The sequence below is a fragment of the Solea senegalensis genome, linkage group LG1 (assembly GCF_019176455.1).
Source record: "Solea senegalensis isolate Sse05_10M linkage group LG1, IFAPA_SoseM_1, whole genome shotgun sequence".
NCBI classification, from domain to species: Eukaryota; Metazoa; Chordata; class Actinopteri; order Pleuronectiformes; family Soleidae; genus Solea; species Solea senegalensis.
Window position 1 is genome coordinate 7,269,615 of NC_058021.1, and position 22,750 is coordinate 7,292,364.

Genomic DNA, 22,750 nt, shown 5'->3' on the forward strand with positions numbered 1-22,750 from the left:
GCACGGCGACCGTGTTCCGCATCGAACACTTGCTCCACTGTGAAGCACACGTGAGTAAACTCCTTAACTCAGAGTCTACCGCTTTATCCTCCATATGAAGGTCGCGGGGGTCGCTGGAGTCAATTGACACAGGGACGAACAACCTTTTACACCCACGTTTAATCTAGAGTGTTTTTGGACTGTGGGAGTAAACTGGAGTGCTCAGAGAAACCCTACACACACATAGAGAACATTCAAGCTCCATACAGAAAAGCCTTTGGTCGGACTGGGGTGCGAACCCCGGTCTTTTAGCTGTAAGGCAACAGTGCTAACCACCGCTCCTCCGTGGGGCCCTGAGTAAACTCAGTCATGCGTAAATATGTCTTTGTGCTTAATGGCGCTGCGGCACACAGTAACTATCTAGGACAGTTGCATGTATTGATTGTTGTTTACACGGGCTATTTACATTACAAAGCCCTGCAACAATAGACATTCTCAACATGTAGCTCTCAGAGCCGGGGGGGGGTTTAACGCTGAAACCCATCGTCCTTGTTGTCTGCCTCGCCCAGGGAATGTGGAATTAACAGATTAGTCAACCACAGGGAAGAGAGGAAAATGCCCACATCTGCTGTTTGATATCGAAAAGGGAAGACAACGGTCCGACGGTCTGTGCAAGGCTGTGGGAATTCAAACGTATTTTTGAGGATAGTGACTGACATCGTGTGCACGTGACCTGATGACCAGCTGCAATGAAGTGAAAGTTGTGGATATGAAGTGAAGCATGTGGGGGGGGTGGGGAGAAAGCAGAGAGATGAGGAGTGATAGAGAGAGGGAAAACATATTGCTCTTTACCTTGGATTCACTGGCTGAGTCACTGCAGACGGAGGGCATTCTTCATGCTGCATTGCTGCACAGTCCTTTTTTTTTTTTACTGCATTATTTTTTATGACACTCCTCCCCAAGGATGTAGTCTCAAAGACTGTGATTAATAGAACAGGCTTTACTGCCACTGACTTACATTTGAGTTATTCTCTTACGGCGTTGGGCTTTCCTCGTTTGTCACTGGTTCTGGACGACAGCCGCATGTCACGCTGCAGTACAGAATATTTAACTCCGTGTCAGACCTTTTCTGGATCCGTCTCTCATCGTCTGTCCCTTCTGTCACTCACCCCCGATCCAGATTCTCCCCGCAAATACACACACACACACGATCCCTCATATACCTGCAAACCATGTGTTTGCCTTCCAAGTAGGTCGTGAGTATCACACTTGGCTGCGTCCTCAGAGGCAATTCTCCAATCAATCATCCAAACAAACTTGTTTGCGCTGGGAAAGTTTCTCCTGTAAATATACAGCACATTCATTCTTCATTAGGATTTTGAGTTGTGCCCCGTGGAAAAAACTGGGTCAGACCCTCAGATTATCAGAAGAGGAGCCTTATTAACATTCCTGTGTATTGTCAGGATTCATATTCTGCCAGATAAAAACTCTCTAAGCAATAGGTTGGCACATTTAGGATGGAGAAGGGAGGAGAAGGAAGCGCACAGCCCAGATGTCAGTGCAGCAGCTTCTGCAGTGGCGTGTGTTCGCCTGCAACTTGTAACCCATCAGCAACGGAAATGGAACTGACTCGTGCATAACAATCGACGCCTCCAACGTGGGCCCTGCACCAGTTCCACTCCTCCTCCAAAACCTCTGTCAGGGCATCCCTGTGTGTCAGCATGCCCTCCATTTACATCTGGCACACGTGTGTGTTATCTAAAGTAAAGTGTGGGTGGTTAAATATATATATATGTATATGAACGTTAGACACAGAGGTGTGCAGCTGCTGCACCCATCTGTCTGCAGGTGCACGCCACGGGAGTGTGATGATGTGAAGATGTAGGTGTGCCTGTGTGTCAGCTGTGAAGTGGAGGCATTTCAATGCTCTTGATGGGAAAATCAAATGCTTCCACCTCCCTCACCTCATTCCTCCACAGTAGCTGAGCTCCGCTTTCCATATGCCCTCCTGAAACACAACCTCATGCCACAAAATGTACCCATCTCAGCACATCTCTTATCTGGGATTGAGTCTTAATAATATTTTCCTTTCCATTAGAAGTCCGAGTGAATGTGGAAGTGGAATCTGGAAACCAATGAAATAATCTCTTCCACACATTTAGAGATGGTAGTATATGCTACTCACGAGTATGTTTGTACAAGTATATGACTGCTTTTAAAAGAAAACAACAACAACAACAACAACAAAAGCATTTGCCTTGTGCTTTAGGCCAGAGTCGGCCTTTTAGATATCAAGCTCTGTGACGGTAAACAATTCATTTGAGGTTGTTAAGTAATAAGTCATTTAACCCTGTATCGCACATGAGCTCCGCAGTTACGCAGCAGTTGTTGCTATCGGAAACATGTCAACAATTTCTGAAAGCTGAGAAGTTGCGATTTAAATCCAACGTGTGGTTATTATGGTAATTTCACTCGCGCTGTTGCAGGAAGCCGGCGAATCAGCGTCTTTGTCACCAGAGAGTGTTGGAAAAACGCCTGTACATAGTTTCCAATCTTTTATCCTGTTTTTGGATGTTTTTTTTCTCACCGTCTAAAAAACATAACAAACGTGGAAAATCTGGAGTTCGTGTACAACTACAGTGATTTTTTCTAGATACAACTTTTTGTTTTTCTTCATTTTAAATTGTTAATACACTATTTTAACATGCAGTGAATTGTAAATAACTACCAGATAGTGAAAGTTATTCTGGAACAATAAGAAAAGGCACTTACGCACAGGACATTTTCTGGCACTTTTATGGTTAAAATAAGCCGGAAAAAAGTCCAAAAAGGCGGACATTTTTAGGTGTTAAATTGTTAACAATGAATCGGGGGGACAAAGTCTGGACAGTTTTCATTGCTTTAAACAGAATTTAATAATGTGGACATTTTCTGTTGCTCCTTCTAGGACTGCCCACACTTTAAGTGCATTTCTTTGCCAGCCTCCTTTCAGGACTCAGACAAATAAAGGTCATCACAACATACGCCGCTTTTCTGTGGAGCTCGGGCAAACACAACAGGTAATCGAAAAAAGCCTTGTTTTCCAAAAGTGGAGAGGCACAGCTGTCCTCCACGTCCGTCTTTTTGTTTTGTTTGTCCTTCTTGAAAGAGAAGCTCTCTCTCTCTCTCTCTCTCTCTCTCTCTCTCTCTCTCTCTCTTTCTCTCTGGATTCATTTGACACTTGTGTATAAGTGTCTCAGGATTTGTTGCATTGAAATGTGCGACACACTCACACCCACACATCCACACACACACACCCACACATCCACACACACACACCCACAATAACATTCCAAGAAAAAAACAAACAGGTGCGTGGGGAGAAACTCACATCTGCCCACTTACACCCCCACTCCGTGCAGCACGGAGAAAATACAGTGCGTGTCTTTTGGCTCCATTTTCTCCAGGGTGGTGACAAGTCTTTTTTCCTCTCACATGGTTGAAATGAAATCCAATTATATCTGTAATGGCTCTCCAACTCTTCTTCTGCTTTGAAGGAGTCAGCCTGCTTGAGTCACCACTGTTTGACCTAAATATTGCTCCAGTAAATCGGTGATGCCTTTACCAAATGTGCAAAGCAGTGTTTGTGTATTGTGTGTGTGTGTGTGTGTCAATGTCTCTTTGTGTGAACAAGTTAGCATCCAAAAAGAATGACCGAACCCCAGTCAAACTTTGTTTCTCTGCTTAGTGCATAGCAAGTTACAGTGATGGCAGTCAATTTGCATATTTTAATTAAATAGCTGGAATTTGGGATTAATCACTTACTAAATTTATGGGATAATTATATGGTGTTTGTCCTTGACTTGGCAGCATCACCCACCCATGAATAAATTCATCATAGTCTTGTGATGACAGACAAAGTTACGCTGACACCTGCAAACTTTGTTTCCTGCACTTACCCCCCAATTACCCTTTTTTTACTTTCTCTTCTGACACAATAAATCACATACTGTCACACTGTCTTTGTCATCGGGCCCCGATGACAATTTGATCACAGTCGTGTGGGTGGAAAGATCACACACACAGTAAAGCCAGTAAAGCATGCGTTTGCTTGTGTGTGTGTGTGTGTGTGTGTGTGTGCGTGCTACAAAATAAAAGGCCCCTTTGACACATTGGATGTTGTGTTATGTTTCCATGGTACCCACAAGTACAAAGAGTCACTGGTTTGACTTGACATCAGGGACATGGTCATGGTTTACCAAACAAGTAATGAGACCTGTTTGTGTGAGATTGTTTTTTTTCTTAAAGATTGAAAAGCTTGTTAAAGCTCCACTGTGTAACTTCGATTACCAAAACACTGCGACAACAGAGGCGGTTGCACTAAGACAGCAAGAGAAGCTCCGCCTCCTTTCAAATGTCATCAAATATGTACTGTGTTGTATTTACATTTCAATACCAAACGTGCGCTAGAACGCGATTAGAACGTGTCACGAGTTTGTTCGGAACAGCTGTTTATCGCGGATGGCGGACCGTCTTACGTGATTTTCCGTATTCCCGTAGATGCCTCTGCATTAAAAACCACCTGAAGCTCAGCTTCAACTGTTCTCGGACAACACAGAATAGGTTTTTTTCACTGCAATGAGCTCAACGGCGATTGGACAAATGTGTCAAAAATGTCACTTCCACGGAAGCTCGGCTTCCCTGGGAGTCGATGAAGCAGTGGGCGGGCGAAAAATGCTGGGCTTCTGCATGACGATTGGAGGAACTGTCTGAAAGGCAGAAACAAACACGACAGCGGAGCCTTTTCTGCCTCAATCCTGTGTGGATTGATTGATTTCAGTTTTTCCTTTGTTCTAGTTGTTCGTTTGCAGAACTTATGTATAAATAACTGGACCTGAAATGAGCTTCCCCTGTTTCAAAGACCAACAACCTGAATCCTGAATTGAAATCCTGAATGAAATATGATTGTGAAGTTTATTTTTCCGCACAATTTTTTCTTCAGTTCGTGGTGTTTTCAGCCATCGTCCGACTGTAAGAAGCTGCATGTTTCGTCCCTCTCGCCTCCTCAGTCGTGACGTGGAATGCATCATGGGAATGTCACCGCAGACATGAAAAACAAAACACCACTATACTAAGAAACGTGCAGAATACGAGAATACGAGGAGACACGATAATAATGTAGCAAGAGTCTGTCCGTCTTCTGGTTTTCCTTTTTCAACGTTAAAACCAGACTAAAGTTATGCAGAATGCACTTGGTCGGTCATCAGTCTACGCTGCCAGCTGACAATTTGTTGTGGGGGCCGTAAGAATATGGAAAGGGGCAGAAAATGACTGATTTTCACATCCCAAATAAGTGCCATCAGTTTCCAGAAATATTACCGGGGGAGTGTCAGGAAAAGTTGCAGAAAATAAATCTTTCTGCCCTTCATGTCTGAAGCAGTCGTAGTGTCCAGCTGTGATGGACCCACACTGTGTTAATGCGTCAGGAAAATTCACCTAATGCTTCAAATGTGTTACATTTCCCTCCCAAAATGTGAACTGGCACCTGCCATTGATCATTTTGCTTTATCCCATCTGCTTTGATTCAGGGTCGGCAGCTAATAAATCTTTAATCACGGGCTTAAGCTTCAGCTCTGTGTGTATCCACTCTACTGCACTATGAAAACTTTAAACCTGTAAAATTCAGATGTGTCAGATGTTTGGTCAGGGATGTTTTCTGTTGTAGACGCATGGAAACCAGTTCACTGCTGATGATACCACTGTATCGCATTCAGACATATTCATGAAGTCCCTCGTGCATTAGCAGAGAGTGAAGCATTCACACTTTCATCCAGTAAAACATCTCAATGTAGAACCAATTAAGGGTGTTGTTTTCACAAATGAGTGTTTATACATTCAGCAGCAGCAGTATCCATTGATTACATTTAGTTTTAGGGATCTTTATGACCACGATATGACATCTGGCGGCAACACAGAATTAATGAGCTGTTGTTGTGGCTTTCATTTTTTAACAAGTTGCAACACCAGCAGAGCATCAGGACACAAAGGCACAAATAAAGATAAACATGTGGCATAATAAAAGCATTAAAAAAAACCTGTTTGTTTTACAAGCGTATGACTGCACTGGCAGTGAATGATGAGGACAGATAAGGACAGGTGAATGATGAGGACAGGTGAATGATGGGGACAGGTAAGGACAGGTAAATGATAAGGACAGGTAAGGACAGCTGAATTTTGAGGACAGGCGAATTATGAGGACATGTAAGGACAGGTGAATGATGAGGACAGGTAAGGACAGGTGAGTGATAAGGACAGGTGAATGATCAGGACAGGTAAGGACAGGTGAGTGATAAGGACAGGTGAATGATCAGGACAGGTAAGGACAGGTGAGTGATAAGGACAGGTGAATTGGCACTAAATAATTATTAAATTGTAATTTTCCTTTTTATAAAACTATATTACAAAATAATTTTATTACATTTCATATGCTAGAACAATCAAAACAGAAAGCATTGTATTATAGCTCTTGTGAATTTCTTAGTGCCCTCTTTTGAAATGAGATTTTAAATTAGTTTAGTTTACTATTAAGAACTAGACTTTTTTTTATTAATCTTTGATGCAGTTTTAGGATTATGAACCATTTAATTCTTAACACAAACCCAGATCTTTCCATGATTGGCCTGTCACACCTGAGTCAATCTTCTACTCATGATGTTCGGTTGAAACCATTTGTTTATTTCCTTTGACGAAAATAATGAATGTGCTCTTTTGCCACCTTATGTCCGAGGACATTATCATGAGCAACACTGCAGGAAATGAAGTGGCCTGGGGTGAGATTGATAAAAGGAGCGGGACTTTCCAGGAGTCGCAGTAGTTCTGGTCAAGGGTCACGTGGTACTCCTCGACGTCAGGCCTCTCTGAACACTAATCACCCACGTCCTGCTCTGACAATACGATCGGACTTGATTAAACAGTCCATTAGCATAGCAAACAGTGCTCATTCTGTCTCTGTTTCCATGTGTCAAGAATACAGCTGAAAGGCCCCTGCACTGTGTTGAAGTGCAGGACACACGGGCACAGAGTGTGTAACACGCATTATGTTTTTCACCATTGAAGCACATGTCGTGTTGTGATCCCGAAAGAAGACTGTCGTCCTAACTAGGAACTAGTTATTGATCAGGCGTCTCTCCAAGGATGCTCCAGAGGGGGGAGGAAGTTAACCATCTCTCCTCTCGGAGGTGACTAATCATCGGCAGTGCTGCGGCAATATGAATTTTGACTGCACTAATCTCGGGATTGAATGGAGATTAGGCACCATGTGGGGTGATGACTCTCCTCTTTGTCTTTTTTTGTTTGTGTGGATGGGGGAACTGTTTGCCTTATCTTATCGCTCTGCCTCATTTCTCCCGGGCAGTTCCCTTCCTTATCAACACAGCTCCATCTACATAGAAATCAAAGCCAATGCAGAAGTGGAATACGATTAACGGAAGGGAGGAGAGGGGAGGGGACGGGAGGGGGAAAAAAATCAAATGATTTTATGCTAATAAAAAAAGAAAACGCCAGCAACAACGCCATAGCCACAACAAATGCTGGCTCTTGTGAAGGTGGATGAAAAATGGCACAAGAGTGACACGTTTGTGTGAAAGTCATGAATCACTCCATCTGCAACTCTTACTTGTGTGTGTGTGTGTGTGGGCCTCGGAAATTAGGATTAACTCTCGCCTCACAGAACCCAGCTGCCTGATTCCACTGCTGACACTGACCTCCTTTGTTTATTTAATGACCAAACAGGCCATGCCTGTGTGTGTGTGTGTGTGTGTGTGTCATTTTTTTAACCTGTTTGTGTCATAAATTATTAGTGGGTTAAACAGGAAAGTCAATGAATTGTCCTATCAAGAATAGCTGTGCAAATCTGTTTGTGTGTGTGAATTCAAGGTAACAGGGCATGTTACGGGGGGCAAATACAGCAGCCACCATCGTCCTCTGTCAACAAAAGTACTTGGTCCTGTACAGTTTGTTTGTATGTGTGTGTGTGTGTGTGTGTGTGTGTGTGTAAATGTATAAACACACCAATGCTGGTAAAGCCAGACAAAAGAGAAAGACGAGTCCATCTGTGAATGCAGCCGGATTAAGCCGTGCTCAAGCCAAGGGCTACATGTCAATCAGCCGCTTAGTGTTTGTGTGTGTGTGTGTGTGTGTGTGTGTGTGTGTGTGAGGCCTACCACGAGTTTACAGTCACAGACACATGCAGTAGTTGTTGTTTTCATTCGTAATCTGAGGGATGGAGTGAAGCCAGTGATACGTCAATCACTCACTCAGAGGCTGCATCACTCATTCACACAAAACACACCAAAAACAACTTTTTTTTTGCGTTGGTGTGAACACAGATAACTTCTGCACATCTGTACCCAGGTGGTTTTTCAGAGTAGTCTGGTGGACGTCATCCTCAAGACCCGATTCTGATGTGGCAGAACCTCCATTTTGAGGTACTGGTCAAGTTCAGGGCTAAGATTTGAATAGTTGTGAGGTTAAGGTAAGGGTCAGTCATTAACCTCTAATGCTTAAGGTGAGGGATAATGTTTTGTTCCGGCTGTCCAAATCAATGATGTGTCTAAGAAGAATAGCTGCACAAACCTGCACGTGTGTGTGTGTGATGGGGCGCTTGACCTGGATGTAGTGCCCCTCCCTTTGTGGCAGAATGTGAAGGTGGGGGGTCATTATACCCCCACGTGTTCTGTGTAAGAGTGATTGAAGTTGGCTCTCTCCTCCACACCTTTCACCCTGGCTGGAGGGGGAAATTGAAATCAATACACCCTATGATGAGGCAACCAGAGTGGGACAGCGGCGGGAGGGAGTAAGAGTGAGAGGAGGAGGAGAGGAGGAGAGGAGGGGGTGGCTATATGGTTTGACGGGTGGCTGCTTAAAGAAGGGAGATCAATTACCCTGATGGATTGCTTTTTGGGGATGTTCAGAAATGAGACGGAGCTCTGCTCCTTAAAGACTGATGGTCCACAGGAGGAGGAGGATGGAGAGGAGGGAGAGGAGGGAGACTGCTCCTCTGCAGTTTGCATAACATCCTTGCAAGGCTGTAATATCACATCTTTGTTGTTTGCGAGAAGTGGCAACTGGTCCCTCCTCCTCTGCTCAATCCTTTATTTTTCGAAAATATTTAATCCCCTTCGTCCCTTCCCCCTCCCCCCTCCGCGCATTCTCCCTCTAACGGATCTCCCCCCCCCACACCACCCCCCTCTCAACCTCCCATTATTCTCTGTGCATTTTAATTTTTTTTTTTTTTCTGTCACCGGGGGCCCAGTTTCCCCGCCCACTCTCCTCATTTTAGCCTGAAACTAGAAGAGTGGAGCCAAGAAATAGTTAATCTCTCCGGCTGCTGCTGTGATTGGCCGCTGTGTGCAGCGCTTCAGCCTCCTTGAATGAGAAACAGGGGTAACCAGGCAACTTCAGTGCTGGAGAGAAGAAGAAGAAGAAAAAGAAGAAAAGAAAAGAGGAAAAAGATTTGTATTTTTTTTTTTACTGGATCTTAGAGTGAGGATTTTGAACCAGCAGAGACAGTGTGATTTCACCCCGTGTGTCCTGCAACTGGAATTAACAAATGGATTTCTCTTAAACTCGCTGCCTCCTTTCTGCCTCACTCTCTCTCCCCTTCTCTCTCACTCACACTGGGGGGAAATAGAGCGCTCAAATGAAGGAGACACAGATGTGGATTAAAACGCATAAATGGGACAGAACAGCATTCGCCTAGAGAGAAGAGGTGAGTGTCTCTGCTTTCAGTAAATGTGTGCTTCTCTTTCATCTGTATTTTCACCTGAGAAACTAAAGAGCTGCTTGAGGATGCGAGGCAGTGGCTCGAGCCACACGTCAAGATTTATGGATAAGGATGCGCTTGCAGCTGAATGGAAATGGGTTGCGGAACAGTGCGCTATATGGAAGACAGAGCCAGACCCTCACAAATGTAATAGAATGAAACAAATGAGATTAGAAGTGAACGTGTGAGTGAGACCGAAGAAGCCGCTTTAATGCATTTGAGCGTGGACTCGTTTACAGAGCAAACGCCGGTCGCCTGTCAAATAATCTGCTGTCCCATATTGAATTGCGCACAAACTGAGGATGTGACATGATTTCTATACGTAACCCACGCGTAAAGGCTGCGTTGCTTTACAAATGTAGTAAAAAAAAAGAGACTAAAACCACGTCTGCGCCTCCTCCCTCTCCACATTTATTCTAATGAAGGTAATATCATGTCCTGCTGCAACAGCAGTAAATCATCTCCAAACGACTGCGTTTGCGTCTCAACCCGCTCTGACGCCGAGTGACTGGTGACGCGTGTGTTGATAAACGCATTGATTTCTGTGCAGCAAACGGTTAGAAAATGTTCAGCGGGCTGCTCTGGAGGCTGAGGACCTGTTGTGGATGGACGCTTGGATGGGAGCGCGCATCAGCGCAGCGCAGCACAGCGCAGAGCGGCGCAGAGTCTGACAGCGGCAGCAGCAGCAGCAGCAGCGCGGCTCAACCTACTGTATGAAAGTCTGGCTCAAAGCTGTGAATACAGACCTGCTGCACACCAGTCTCCTGCTCTTGGTTCAAGATCAGAGGGCGTTGTGTGTGGGGATTAAACAATCCTGTTAATTGTGGATGCGCCTGGGCGTGTGGGCCACTGCGTCACGGTGCTGCTTGTGCTCATCTATGGATCTTCTTTATTAGGAATTGTTGCACCGGAGGACATATATATTATATCCTATCCTACATGTCAATTTTCAAAGGTTTTATATATATATTGTTGCAATCACAGCACACAATTATAATCATTGGTGGGAATGTGAGAACAAAATGTCCCTGTGTTTGTTGTGTTCTGTCCATGGAAGAGTTGAATTAGTTTCACTCAGGAGTGAAACTCAAACTGTAGTGATCTGACATTTATCACAATGATTATATTGAATGATTTTATCATCTAGCCCCTATCGTCCAGTCAGTTTCTTTTATAGACACTTATTATTTTTGCCCGTGTATGTAAAAATCCACAATGACCCAGTTTAATAAGTCATATGGTCTTGTCTGACTATATAGGGCTGATTGGATTCAACCGTTGACCACTTCATAATGAACTATAATAGACAAGTTCTTTGGTTTCAGCTAGAATATACATTTAATATTCTACATGACAGTAAACCGGAAACGCTTGGGAAACGCTAACAAAATGCTAAATAATCACGAAAAGAGTCGAAAACAAATTTGAAATGCTGCCCTAGAAAAGAAAGTTAAGCTTTACAAAATATGTGCAAGAACAGGAACAACACTTTGAACGATCACACATCTCCCATTGTTGTAACCTTTCAAAACCCCGAAACCCCCACTGGCTAAAACTGAATATGAGCCAAAAATAACCAGTTTGAATGTACAGTTCAGTATTGGACCATATGTCGGTATGGTCCAATGCCTTGTGTTTTCTGCTTGACTGCTCATGCAAAAGCGTGTGGGAAGTGGCCTTGGCTCTATTTTGCTGTGTAAAAGCAGAGACACGACGTCTAAAACAGGCTGCTGTGAAAATAATGTGGCTCACCTACATCGTGTTTGGACAAACGGTAAAAGGTCATGTTTGTGTTTCCTTTTCTTGTGGGTTAGCTTTGTGACACCGGTGCCAAAGTTCACCGGCGACTTCTGCCAGTCGGCCAAAATGCCTTTAGTAATCTCCTTACAGAGGATGTTCTGCAACAGATCCTAAGCTGCACTCACTGGCTTGATTGTAGGACACATGTGCCGCACACACACACACACACACAAACACACAGCAATATCCAGCTGTCCTTCCAAGGCAGTTCTCTGCAGCCCAGTATGAGCTGTTGGGCTTAAGACGGAGCTGAACAAACCACTCAAGAGCCTTACAGTAACTTCTCCAGTTTGGGCTTCATCGTTTAGTCTCCCAGTGGAATCATGATACTTAATTTAGCTCCTGACAGCAAAAGCAGTGAGTGTATATTGAAGCTATCTTCTCCGATTAAGGCCATGGTGGATTCTCCTTTTCTTTTCTTTTTTTTACTATTATCATAAAATATTGAACATTGTTTGATATATTTTTTTAATCTTCATGTCATCTCGGGACTAGAGCAAGAAAGCAAGAACATTGTTTTCCTTTATCTTAAGGGTTGTCTTGCCCTTTTGTCGTCTAGCCTGGTGTCGTACCACATTTGCTTTTTGTTTCCTCTTATATTTTCACGTCAACCTGAACTCCCTTAAGACTTCACGAGTGCTGTGAGATAATGCATAACGCACAGAGGTTACATTGACATTAATGTCGCTCCCCCCCTCCGCATTAGACGCAAGATTGCCGGAGCGACCTAAATCTTTTATAGGAGTAGTTTTAATGAGCTCCCACGATTGTGTCTGAGTTCTCATTTTGCCCGTGGTCTGACATTATTGCATTTAGACTATTCATTAAGGAAGACGTGGCCTCTGGCAGAGGAAGTCCAGGGTGATCTCGGTCGCCTCACTTGAACAAAAGGGGACGACATTGTTCAGATAGTGACGCACGTATCGTACTGGGGTCGAAACTACCAGTAGAGGAGAGACTGAACTCCCATTTTGAAGCCTTGAGATTCACAATTAGGCTACTGCTATGATGATGTCATCTGCAGCATCTGCAGCCAGGCACCTGTTGGACAACACCACCGGTCATGTTGACTGGTGTCCACTGTGCCGTGCTTTATCATCCATTTTGACTTCACCAGCCAGTGGTGGCTGTTCCAATATATTCTTACTTGTGGGTTGTCCTCAGCCAGCAATGTGGAAGACCATGTTCACTTTTAATAAGCGGCGTTTGGGTCTATTCAACATGGCAGGTGCATCTGAAGTTCAGGGTGCAATGGGAGAGCGGTAGCAACTTAAAAGCAAAACCATTTAAAGAAATGGTTGGAGAAATGTTGTATTTTTGCAAACCAAACTGGAGGAACTAACTCTCTGCATCTTTATGCATCTTTATGTCTTCATCATCCATATTATAATAATAATAATAATAATAATAATAATATACAAACCCATTCTGGAACTTCTGAGTGCACTCACTAAGTTTGACTACGTGGATCTGTAGATTGGAATTCAATGTGGGATCAGGTCTGCATTGGTGTGGAACACCACACCAATGCAGACCCTCGTTTTTGTATGAGTGTATATACAATTCCCTGTGGACATAGAACATGGAAATGTGTGGAGCGACATCTACATAGCACATAACCCCCATCAAACCACAACTCTGTTGTGTTGGTCTTTGTATATATTACACAAACCCGATATAATACATCTTTTAGCATAAAGCAATAGAATCATTTATCCTTAGAAAACCTATATATGGGTCACCTGAAATCATTTCTGTGTTTCTAGAATCAACATCAACAATTATGCAAAATACAAAACTGAAAATGAATTGAATAAACATAATATAGGGACTTTATTAAAACCACTAAAGGACATTATTAAGAATTGTACTTTTCTCATTGAGGCTGGTAATTGCAACTTTATCTCGGTTCATATCTTGTCACATATGAATTCATTAAATTCTGTCTAATATCCACTTACACATTGTACAAGTAAAATGGGCCGTTCCGTATGACAATGCAGTTTAATTAGTATTATTGAATTATCTGCTGAAATGAGAAGAACGTATTTATAAGTTTGAAATGAAAGCCTTTAGTATAGTTATCAGTAATTCCATCAGTTCATACATGTAATTGACTTAATTGCACATGTGTCTATAAATTCTGCAAAAACAGCAGCCAAGCGTCATTGACTCCAAGTATTGTCAGTCTCAGTTATGCCCCTCATCACACTGACCCCGTTGAGTTGACAATGAGGCAGCGACCTTACCACTATAGAGAGCGTTACTGGAATCAAATGGGCCAGTGAATTGCCAGCCCATCACACAATTACTTCCATTGTATGGCGCTGGGCGGCTCATAATCTTTGTGCCTTGGCCTGTAACATCTGGTAAGTGAGTGAAGTGTTCAGTGTCGAGTGTCAGCGACTCCCATGTTCGGCCGGAGCCGTCGTCGCGTGCCCGCTTCGCTTCCGGACGACTGGGCGTCTTCGATGCATCAATGACACCAGCCTTCACAAGGGACGTGTAGTCACGCCAGACCCATGATTCATTAGGACTCAATTAACTGGGAGGCATGGGGCGCCCTGCCATATGCCCCAAGCTTCGATGGCAATCTGTACCCACTCCCCACTACTGTACGTCTGGCACTGTACTGTCTGTACATGTGTGTCGCACAGTAAGCACACGGTGCCGTCTGCAGTCTGCTCCTCTTCACAGAGCCACAGCCTTCATTTAAATATTTATTTATTCTTTTTTTTTTAAATCAAGTAGTAGAGATTTAGCAGCTCCCTGTACGGCCACCCAGCTTCTGAACTGGAAATGAGTCACAATGACCTTCAGCTCAACTCATGGTGCGCCAGTTGGCACCGTATGAAATACTCATCCATCTACTGAAGTACAAGGCTGGAGCTCCAAATACTGTAAATCTTTTGAGGTAAGAAAGGCGCTCAATATCGACTTCACTTCTCTTGCCAAGAGACGGCGTGCACTGCCGACAAGATCTATCCGCCTTCAAATGTAGTTTGTCGTCTTGCTTGTGCCAAGGTAAAGCACCCCCTTCCTTCCTCTTCTCCCCACCTCATCTCACAACCTCAAATTAATGAGATTAGAGTTGAGTAATAAACGGAACGGAGAACAAGAGCCGTACGAACACAGCAAACTATTGTGCAGCTGTGTGACGTGGCATCGAATGCAGGTACACTGTCCGCTGCAATTTACACTTAGTGTTTAGACACTTTCTTTTTTTAATATCAATAGTCCTAATTTGATACTGGAGACGCGGGTGGGTCAGTCATCATCTATGCTTTATCCTCCACCAGAGGGTCGCGGGGGGTGCTGTACCAATCTCAGCTACATCGGGCGATAGGCAGGGTACACCCTGGACAGTTCGCCAGTCCATCGCAGGGCCACACACAGCTAGAGACAAACAACCATTCACTCTCACGGTCAATTTAATTTTAATTTTAATCTACGGTCAAGTGTCCAATTCACCTATTCCCCACATTGCATGTTTTTGGACTGTGGGAGGAAGCCGGAGAACCCGGAGAGAACCCACTTACACACGGGGAGAACATGCAAACTCCATGCAGAAAGGCCCTTGTTCCAACCGGGGCTCGAACCCGTGTCTTCTTGCTGCAAGGCGAGAGTGCTAACCACTACAACACCGTGTGGCCCTGACGTGGGTGGGTTTAAAACCTAATTCACTCAACAATTCACAAAGTGTCAATCAACACTTCCCTTTCACGTCACACACCAGGATATTACCGTCATGAACGCTGTCATAATGAGTTTGTCAGACCAAAGCGTACTCTCTCCGTTGTTCTTTTGTGGTTCAGTGGATTCACTGACCACTGTTCGTTCAGCTGAAGCAAATTTAAAATATCTTCCTTTTCTCTCGCTCTTACTCAGCAACATTGTTTGCACAGCAACATTCACAAAAAGTTGCACAAATACAGACACGAATATGCAAGTGTACGGAAGGATAAACTGTTGGGAATGATGTGATGTGATGGAAAGCTTTGTGTGTGTGGTTACCATGGAGACGACTGAACCCTTTCACTAAAGCATGACGACGACGACGACGTTAAGGAAATTCAGCTCAGGTGACCTTACAAGCGAAACAGTGAATCAGCACGTTTACCTTGTGTATTTTCAAGCAAATACACAACGTTTTTCATGGACTCAATCAAATCATGCAGATAAAAAGATTGAATGGCTAAAGATTAGATGTAGCTTTGGGATCCCACATGAGTCTGCTTTTCCTCCTCAGTCTCAATCAATCTAACCGCTCATCTCTGACCCTTGATATCCCTCAGCTGTAGCCAGCTATTTAGTCAGGTGCCGATCGGGAAACCCCAAAACCTGTTTGATTGGATACATTGATTTGTGCGCCCCCATGTGTAGAAACTATAAAAAATGATGTTAATATAAAAGCAACAAGATGAAATCAAGACATCTTCTGTCACGGATGACTTAATGTTTGAAACCTTTACAAAACGTTGGATTTTGTACACATCACAAGTCATAATAATAATAAAAAAGTCTATTAAAATCTATAATTAACACATTGCAGACGATTTGCAAAGTCATGATAGTGATTAAAATATGATTGTAAACACATTGTTTGAGCTATGTATTAGTTTTGACTCTTAGTGGGTTGTTTGTTTATTATAGATTGTTTTGTTTTTTGATAATAATAATATTGCTTTGTTTAAAACATTTCGTTTTACGTTTATTGTAATGTTTGGGTGAGACGCACTGTGGGCACTCAAAGGATTTACTGTATATATATATATATATATATATATATATATATTTATATGTATATATGTATATATATATATACATATATGCTTCTTCCACCTCGCCTCCTCAGTTGTGACATAGAATGTGTCACACTGTGCAGGAACGTCGCCACAAACACACTCAGAGAGAGACAGTCACCCAAAGAGTCCTGTGGAGCAGAATCGTGAGAACTCACCTGACCGTGGTCTGAATGCAGCAGACGTTTGTTTAGATTTAAAAGTGACGCACGACAGCTTTAAGTTAAAAGCCACACGGTGTTCGTGTGAATGCATCGTTTGTGTAAATTCGCTCCTTGTCCGTGTTGCGTCTAAGTTCAAGCGTTGCGGTAGATAATGGAGGGATGGATGAGTGATCGCAAAATGAAGAATCGGAGGACGTTGTTGCCAAATAAAAAGCGTGACTGACCGAACAATAGCACCAGGAGCACCAGAGAGAAAGGAAATGGCGTCAGGTTGGAGAATCTCTGCCCCAGTTGTAGGCACGTGCACCGGGGCCAGCTGCACTCCTCCAGCATTTTCACCACATTACCCAGAAACGGCGCATCCGTGTGACCCAATTTGTCAGCCTCTCCTCCCCATTCATCTGCTCTCACAGATGCTCCGCAGGAGGCTCCATAAGCAGCCGAGCATTCATCACCTTTGAGTGGTGAGGTCCTCTGGTTGTATCCCTTGGTCCGTTCTACAACCCTATTCCCCACAGGCAGGACAGCAGCTCGGCATGTGGCTGATGATGATGATAGTGTGGCAGGCTGGCAGCAGGAGGCACTGTAGTAGCTTTGGATGCAGTTGTGCGTGCTTTTTTCCTGTTTGTGCTGCTTTGTAGAATAATATGTTACCACGTATGAGTTTCGCAAGGTTTTTCCTTCAACTGACACTTAATTGGAATAGTTTCAACTACATCGCCTTTACGGGAGTACTTTTACAAAACCCCAGAGGTAAATGGAACGTTTAGTTCAGCCCACAGGAACTATCAGGCTCCATTCTCATGTGATTTCATACACCACTCATTCATGTGTGTGTTTTTTCCTTATTGCACTTAGAGCACTTTCCCCCTGTTTGGATTATTTATAGTTTTGAGTAATTCAACATGCAATGACAACAGAAATTGATTCACTCCAGTGCGCACAATACATCGTAAAAACCACAAAAAGATTGTGTAGTTGAAATAACGTGATCATTTCAGGTTTATTTAAATTAGATGAAGTCAGCAGATTGTGACTGCGCTAGCTTCATTTGACCAACATAGTGGAGGAAAAGAAGGATGTCGTAAAGTCCATTTTCATTAAATGTTTAATGTGTTTTTATATTCAATTCTTCACACAGTGTAATAAAAAGATCCAGAACTGTCGCTTTTGCCAAACACCAGAATCGTCTAAGAGTAAATATTTTCCAGACTCTTAATTGGAAGAAAGAGAAACACATTTAGCCAAACCCACACATTCCTTTAAGCACTTTAGCCTCCTAAAAAAAAAAATGTCATGTAGAAAATAGACATTTATAACATTCTTGCCTTAGCCCTCGTCAACTAGAAACCAAAACAAATTAGCATCGGTGTCATTCTTTGATTCAAGCTGCTGAGCCACATGTTAACTGCCTTAAACACTCATGAAGAAACTGTGAAAATAGAAAAAAAAGATTATGTGTCTTCGCAGTCATTTGTGTAGAAAATGAACCAAAAACTAAATTACAAATGAACCCAGAGCAGGGCTTAAGCCACCCTTTAGCACACCCTTAGGAAGAAAAACGTTTGCGAGACACTGAAGAGGGAGTAATAAGTCTGCGGTGTTAATTCTACCACTAGAGGGTCACTCAGGGTAAAACTATGGAGTGGAAATAAACAAGTGCTCGCTGATATAATCATGCTGACCTTTGTTTTGCAGAAAAATAACTTCTGTCATTGTTAAAACAAAAATTGTGTGAATGGGTGAAGATTTTCAGCTGCGGATGTTTTTTGAGCACATATAGATTTATTTAACAGTGAACCTGGGGCCCACAGGTCAACATGGGTCAACATGTCATGTTGCTGACCCCCATTGAGAAGACCATACATTCTAATGCATCATTATTATATCACATTTATTATAATATCTGTGAGAGAAGCCCATATGTATCTCCATGACTGTTAAATGTGGCACGTAATGAAAACGTAGGATGAATAATGTGCTGTTAATAGCCGAGGACACTTTTTCTGCGCAGGCCGTTGATCTAATCTGTTGCTCGGTACCTTCTTTTTTTAATTAAAACGTGCCTGCAGGAAACAGATTCTGTGTTTTGTGATGTGGAGTTGTGATGAGCGTGAAGCATCTGGCACAGCACCAGCGGTCAGCATGACGCCTCCTGACGAGACCCCTTTTAGATCACTTCTCATCAGAGCATCACAGCTGGAGTCTACAATGATGTTTTGCTCTAATCAGCCGTCAAGTGTCGTACTCAGAAGGTTTCACTCAGGCTTGTGCCGGGCCCGTGTACAAAACAACATAAACTACCGAGGAGGCGGCTCCTCGGAGAGACGGCATGCGGCTCCGCCTCTGTCTCTCAGCGATCTGTGTGAGATCGTGACCTTGTGTCGCCATTGTTCTGAGTCAGTTGCGTATTTCACTTATCATTAGCGGCATGATTAGCTGCCAATGGACTGTTCCTGGCATGGTTTAATCCTGCCAGTCTCCAGAGTGCGATAACATACGAGATAACAGTTTCACACCCAGTTTCACACCTCCCGTGGTTCCATACGTCGCGGCAGCCTAATCACTCATGTGAGATTAATGAGAGACGTTGAGGTGTGGCGGGAGATTCACTAATTACACCCACACTTATTGTATTGTGTTCAGGGAATACACTGCTCGTGTGCGTGCGCGCGGCGTTGAAGCGTCTTTTAATCGACCGTTTTTCAAGGTGCTTGTTCACAGTGAGGAGAAGTGGAGCGACAACAAAGACGCCCTCAGACGATTAGACACGATAGTTAAAAGTTCTTTGTTGGAAACCGTATCGACAGCCTGAAAATCACAAGGCCTCTAATTAAGGGGTTTGCAAAAGTTATTTTTTAAAAACTGTTTAAATTACAAGAGACTTTTAAAGTTGTCAAACAAAACCAAAATTGTATTTGTATTTAATGTCACTCCTCTAATGCTACAGTCTTATATATCAAACACTGCAAAATGTGGATTGTGTTGAACATTAACAAGTAAATTAGCAATGAGGAAGAAAATCAGTCAGAAGACTGCAGGATGTGTAAAAAATAAAAAAAACAGAAGCAAGGTTATCAAAATGTGTTCCACATTTGTGTCCCTGACCCCTTCAATTCCAAAAATCTTGCACCATTTCAAACTCTTCATCCGTCAATGGAACAACAGTTTTCACATTATCTGCTACCATGATATTATATAATAGATAAGTGCATTACAGTCCCTTCTAAATCTTGATTTTAAGTTATTCCAAACAATGTCACGCTGCTTTCTCATCTCCATTAAGTGGAACTACGACCATCACTGCGAGCATGTGATGTGTCACGTCAACATCAATGGGTCGGTGTGACGGTAAGAGGAAAAACCCCAAAGACGTCAGATTGGTGCTTCCCTTCAGCTTCATTAATGCACACTCTCAGTGCTCAGTCATTTTCATCTTGACAACTTTTATCTTAGTTTCCCCTGGATCTTTGTCTTGTCATGTAGCCAGCCCAGAACAACGAAAACAAATCTGCGTCTCCTACGGCACAACCGACGTCAATGCTCACAAAGAGGCTGCTTGAATATTTTAATGATACAAATATACACACAATTATACACATCTCAACTGACCCATGTGCAATTAAAGAGGACACCTTTTGGCTATTTATTTGTCTGAAAGAGAGGGGAAAAAAAAAAAAACCCAGATTGTTTCATTAATTACTCTCCGCAATGATCACTCCACGGCGTCCACTCTTCTGTTGTAACTAACAAAGGGAGGCATGGGAGGAAATGGCAGCAAAATAAAGCGTGATTCAACCTCTTTTCACAAACAGACATCATGTTACAAAGAGGCGACCAAGAAAAGAAGAGGACAGGGGAGAACAGGGGAAACAAAAGATAATAGATACATAGAGTTGAAAGAGAGGGTTGTTTTTTTGTTGTTGTAAAAGACTAGAAATGATAAATCACAAAGAGTGGAGGTAAGGAGGATTGGCTGTGAGATAATAGTGTTCAACCAGGCCTTCTGAGGACTGCCCGGTTCTCTTCTCTCACCAAATGTGTTAAATAGCCTGTTTTTAACACACTGTTCAGACACTGAGACGCAGCACAACAACACACCAAATCAGCAGTGAATTAAAGACTCAACAGAGGAACATCAGAGGAGCCATTTTGGAGACTCGGCTCCACCAATTAATTGTTCCGAGAGGAGTCCAGGAGTCTCACGCTGCCTTCCAGACCTGCCATTTAGTGGTGGGTGGAAATATATGAATAAAAGAAGAAATGTAGCCGGTCTTGTTTTCCTGCTATTGTTTACAACTTCCACAGGGAGCGAGTGACACTTTATTAGTCTCAATATGTCTGTCAGGCACGTAGAAGCAGCCAACTTCCAAAATAAACCCCCATTAATATTTGCATCTTGAGATCTCTGCTGTGCCAACGCGAGTATGTTTGTTCTTTTATGTCATGTATTTCAGGCTTAAAGGGACGGGCTTTCAAATTCAGCAACATTTACTGGTGAAGTTGCACGTTTCAGCTGAGTGTCCCTCACCTCACGCTTCCCCTCTGAGTGTATATGTGTACATGTGGCCTTCAGGTCAGTCATCAGATGTTGATGTTGTGATACTGTAAAAACATGGTGGTTCAAAAATGATGGCTGTAGAGCTGACACAGCTCCTGATAGAAATGTGAAAAGCTCATACACATAAAAAAAAAAAATATTTTGCTAACGGGACCATTAAAGGGGTAATTTGTAAAATGATGTCTTACTCAAATCTGTTTCAAATCATTGTAGAGCGTGGTTGCGTTTCGACTGAGAACAGTACCTTTACCTAGTAGGCGGGGTTTAGGCCGTGCCCAATGGCTGCGTAGACTGATGTCATACTAGTGGGAGTGGCATTTTTCTGTTGTCCAATCTGCTGACTGGAGTGGGTGGAGCTACCCTGACCGTAAAGTCATACAAACCGTACTGTACAGTACCAAACCAAACTGTTCAATGCTTAGATGTTAACACATGTCCACTGCAGACCCTACATTTTCCTTCTACTCTCGTCAGGATGCTTTTTAGAGCGGGTAGTGAGGCTTGTTATGCTACGAGCTATGCTACTGGGTGGTTGGCAAAGGGTGACGCAACAGACCAAACCACCAAACTAGTGGAAATGACATTTGAAATAGTGAATATCCCATTACTATCAATGAAGCCAGTGTTTATGTCTAACCTGTTCCCTCGGTCTCAGTCTGATGACACATCATGGTGATACATTTCTTACACATAGCCGGCTTAAAGAGATACCCACTCAAACACATCCCCGTCCCGTCTTTGCCCTTCCTCCATTTAAATTGTGCCATTATCCTGCAGCTGAGCGAGTAAAAAGGGATAACGTATAGGAGCACTTCAGAGAGCAGATCCTCACTGCCATGCCCGTCCATGCTGGAGCCACGCCTTACAGAGTGCAGCGCTGAGGAGTTTACGGACGTAAATCTGCACAGCAAAGCAACTGTGTGGCAACACAGATTCAGTGTACCAGCTGTGGCCGCTGAACCTGAAGCAATAGGACCTCTCCTTTCTTCTCCCCAAAAGTAAATGGGAGCGCTTCAGATGCCAGAATTCGTCCTCCTTCCTCCCCTATTGCACACTTGACTGTTCCATTGTCAGAGGCCCTCCATCTTGTCAGAATGAGGTGAACTAATGGGCTATGGCTGAACAGCCTGAGCTCTGAGGCTATCGGTTCCCCCTGGAAGGCCAAGGAGGCAGTGGAAAGGAGAAAAAGAAAGGGAGGTTCTTCACTTCTTGGCTACCCTATATTTCTGTTCTGCCTCAGAGAAGCCCGTGCAAAAATCAAAAGGAATCATTTAGTTTATAGCACTATGTCAATGCAGTGTAGTTATCCATTTTTTTGGCTTCTATTTCATGTTAATGTTATTTCATATTTGTACTTTCTGAGAGAGATCTTAGTAATATGCGATGTATGTTTCATCACATACTTTCCTAAAGGCATCCATTTGACTTTTATTGCTCCTAAAAAAAAAAGGGTGTTTTTAGCCACAGCAGCAGTGAAGTGATACAGATGGTTTTCTGTGGCGAACACTTTGATATTTCAGTCTGGACCAAATTTCTTGTTCAGGATGAAAGCGTAATGATCCTGTTTTTGTTTCCCTGAAATGTCAAGTCTTTCGTATTCCCCTTCAGGTGAGTCTCACTTCTCTATGGTGATGACTTAACT

The 22,750-nt window shown here is 43.2% G+C and overlaps 1 protein-coding gene across 1 annotated transcript in view; it reads left to right on the forward strand.

Moving 5' to 3' along the window:
* The first annotated feature begins 9,302 nt into the window (after positions 1 to 9,302).
* LOC122781797 overlaps positions 9,303 to 22,750 on the forward strand; it is a 55,380-nt gene continuing 41,932 nt past the window's right edge. Inside the window, exon 1 of the mRNA XM_044045818.1 lies at positions 9,303 to 9,727. The gene's annotated coding sequence lies outside the window, so the exon portion shown is untranslated. The remainder of the gene's footprint in view (positions 9,728 to 22,750) is intronic.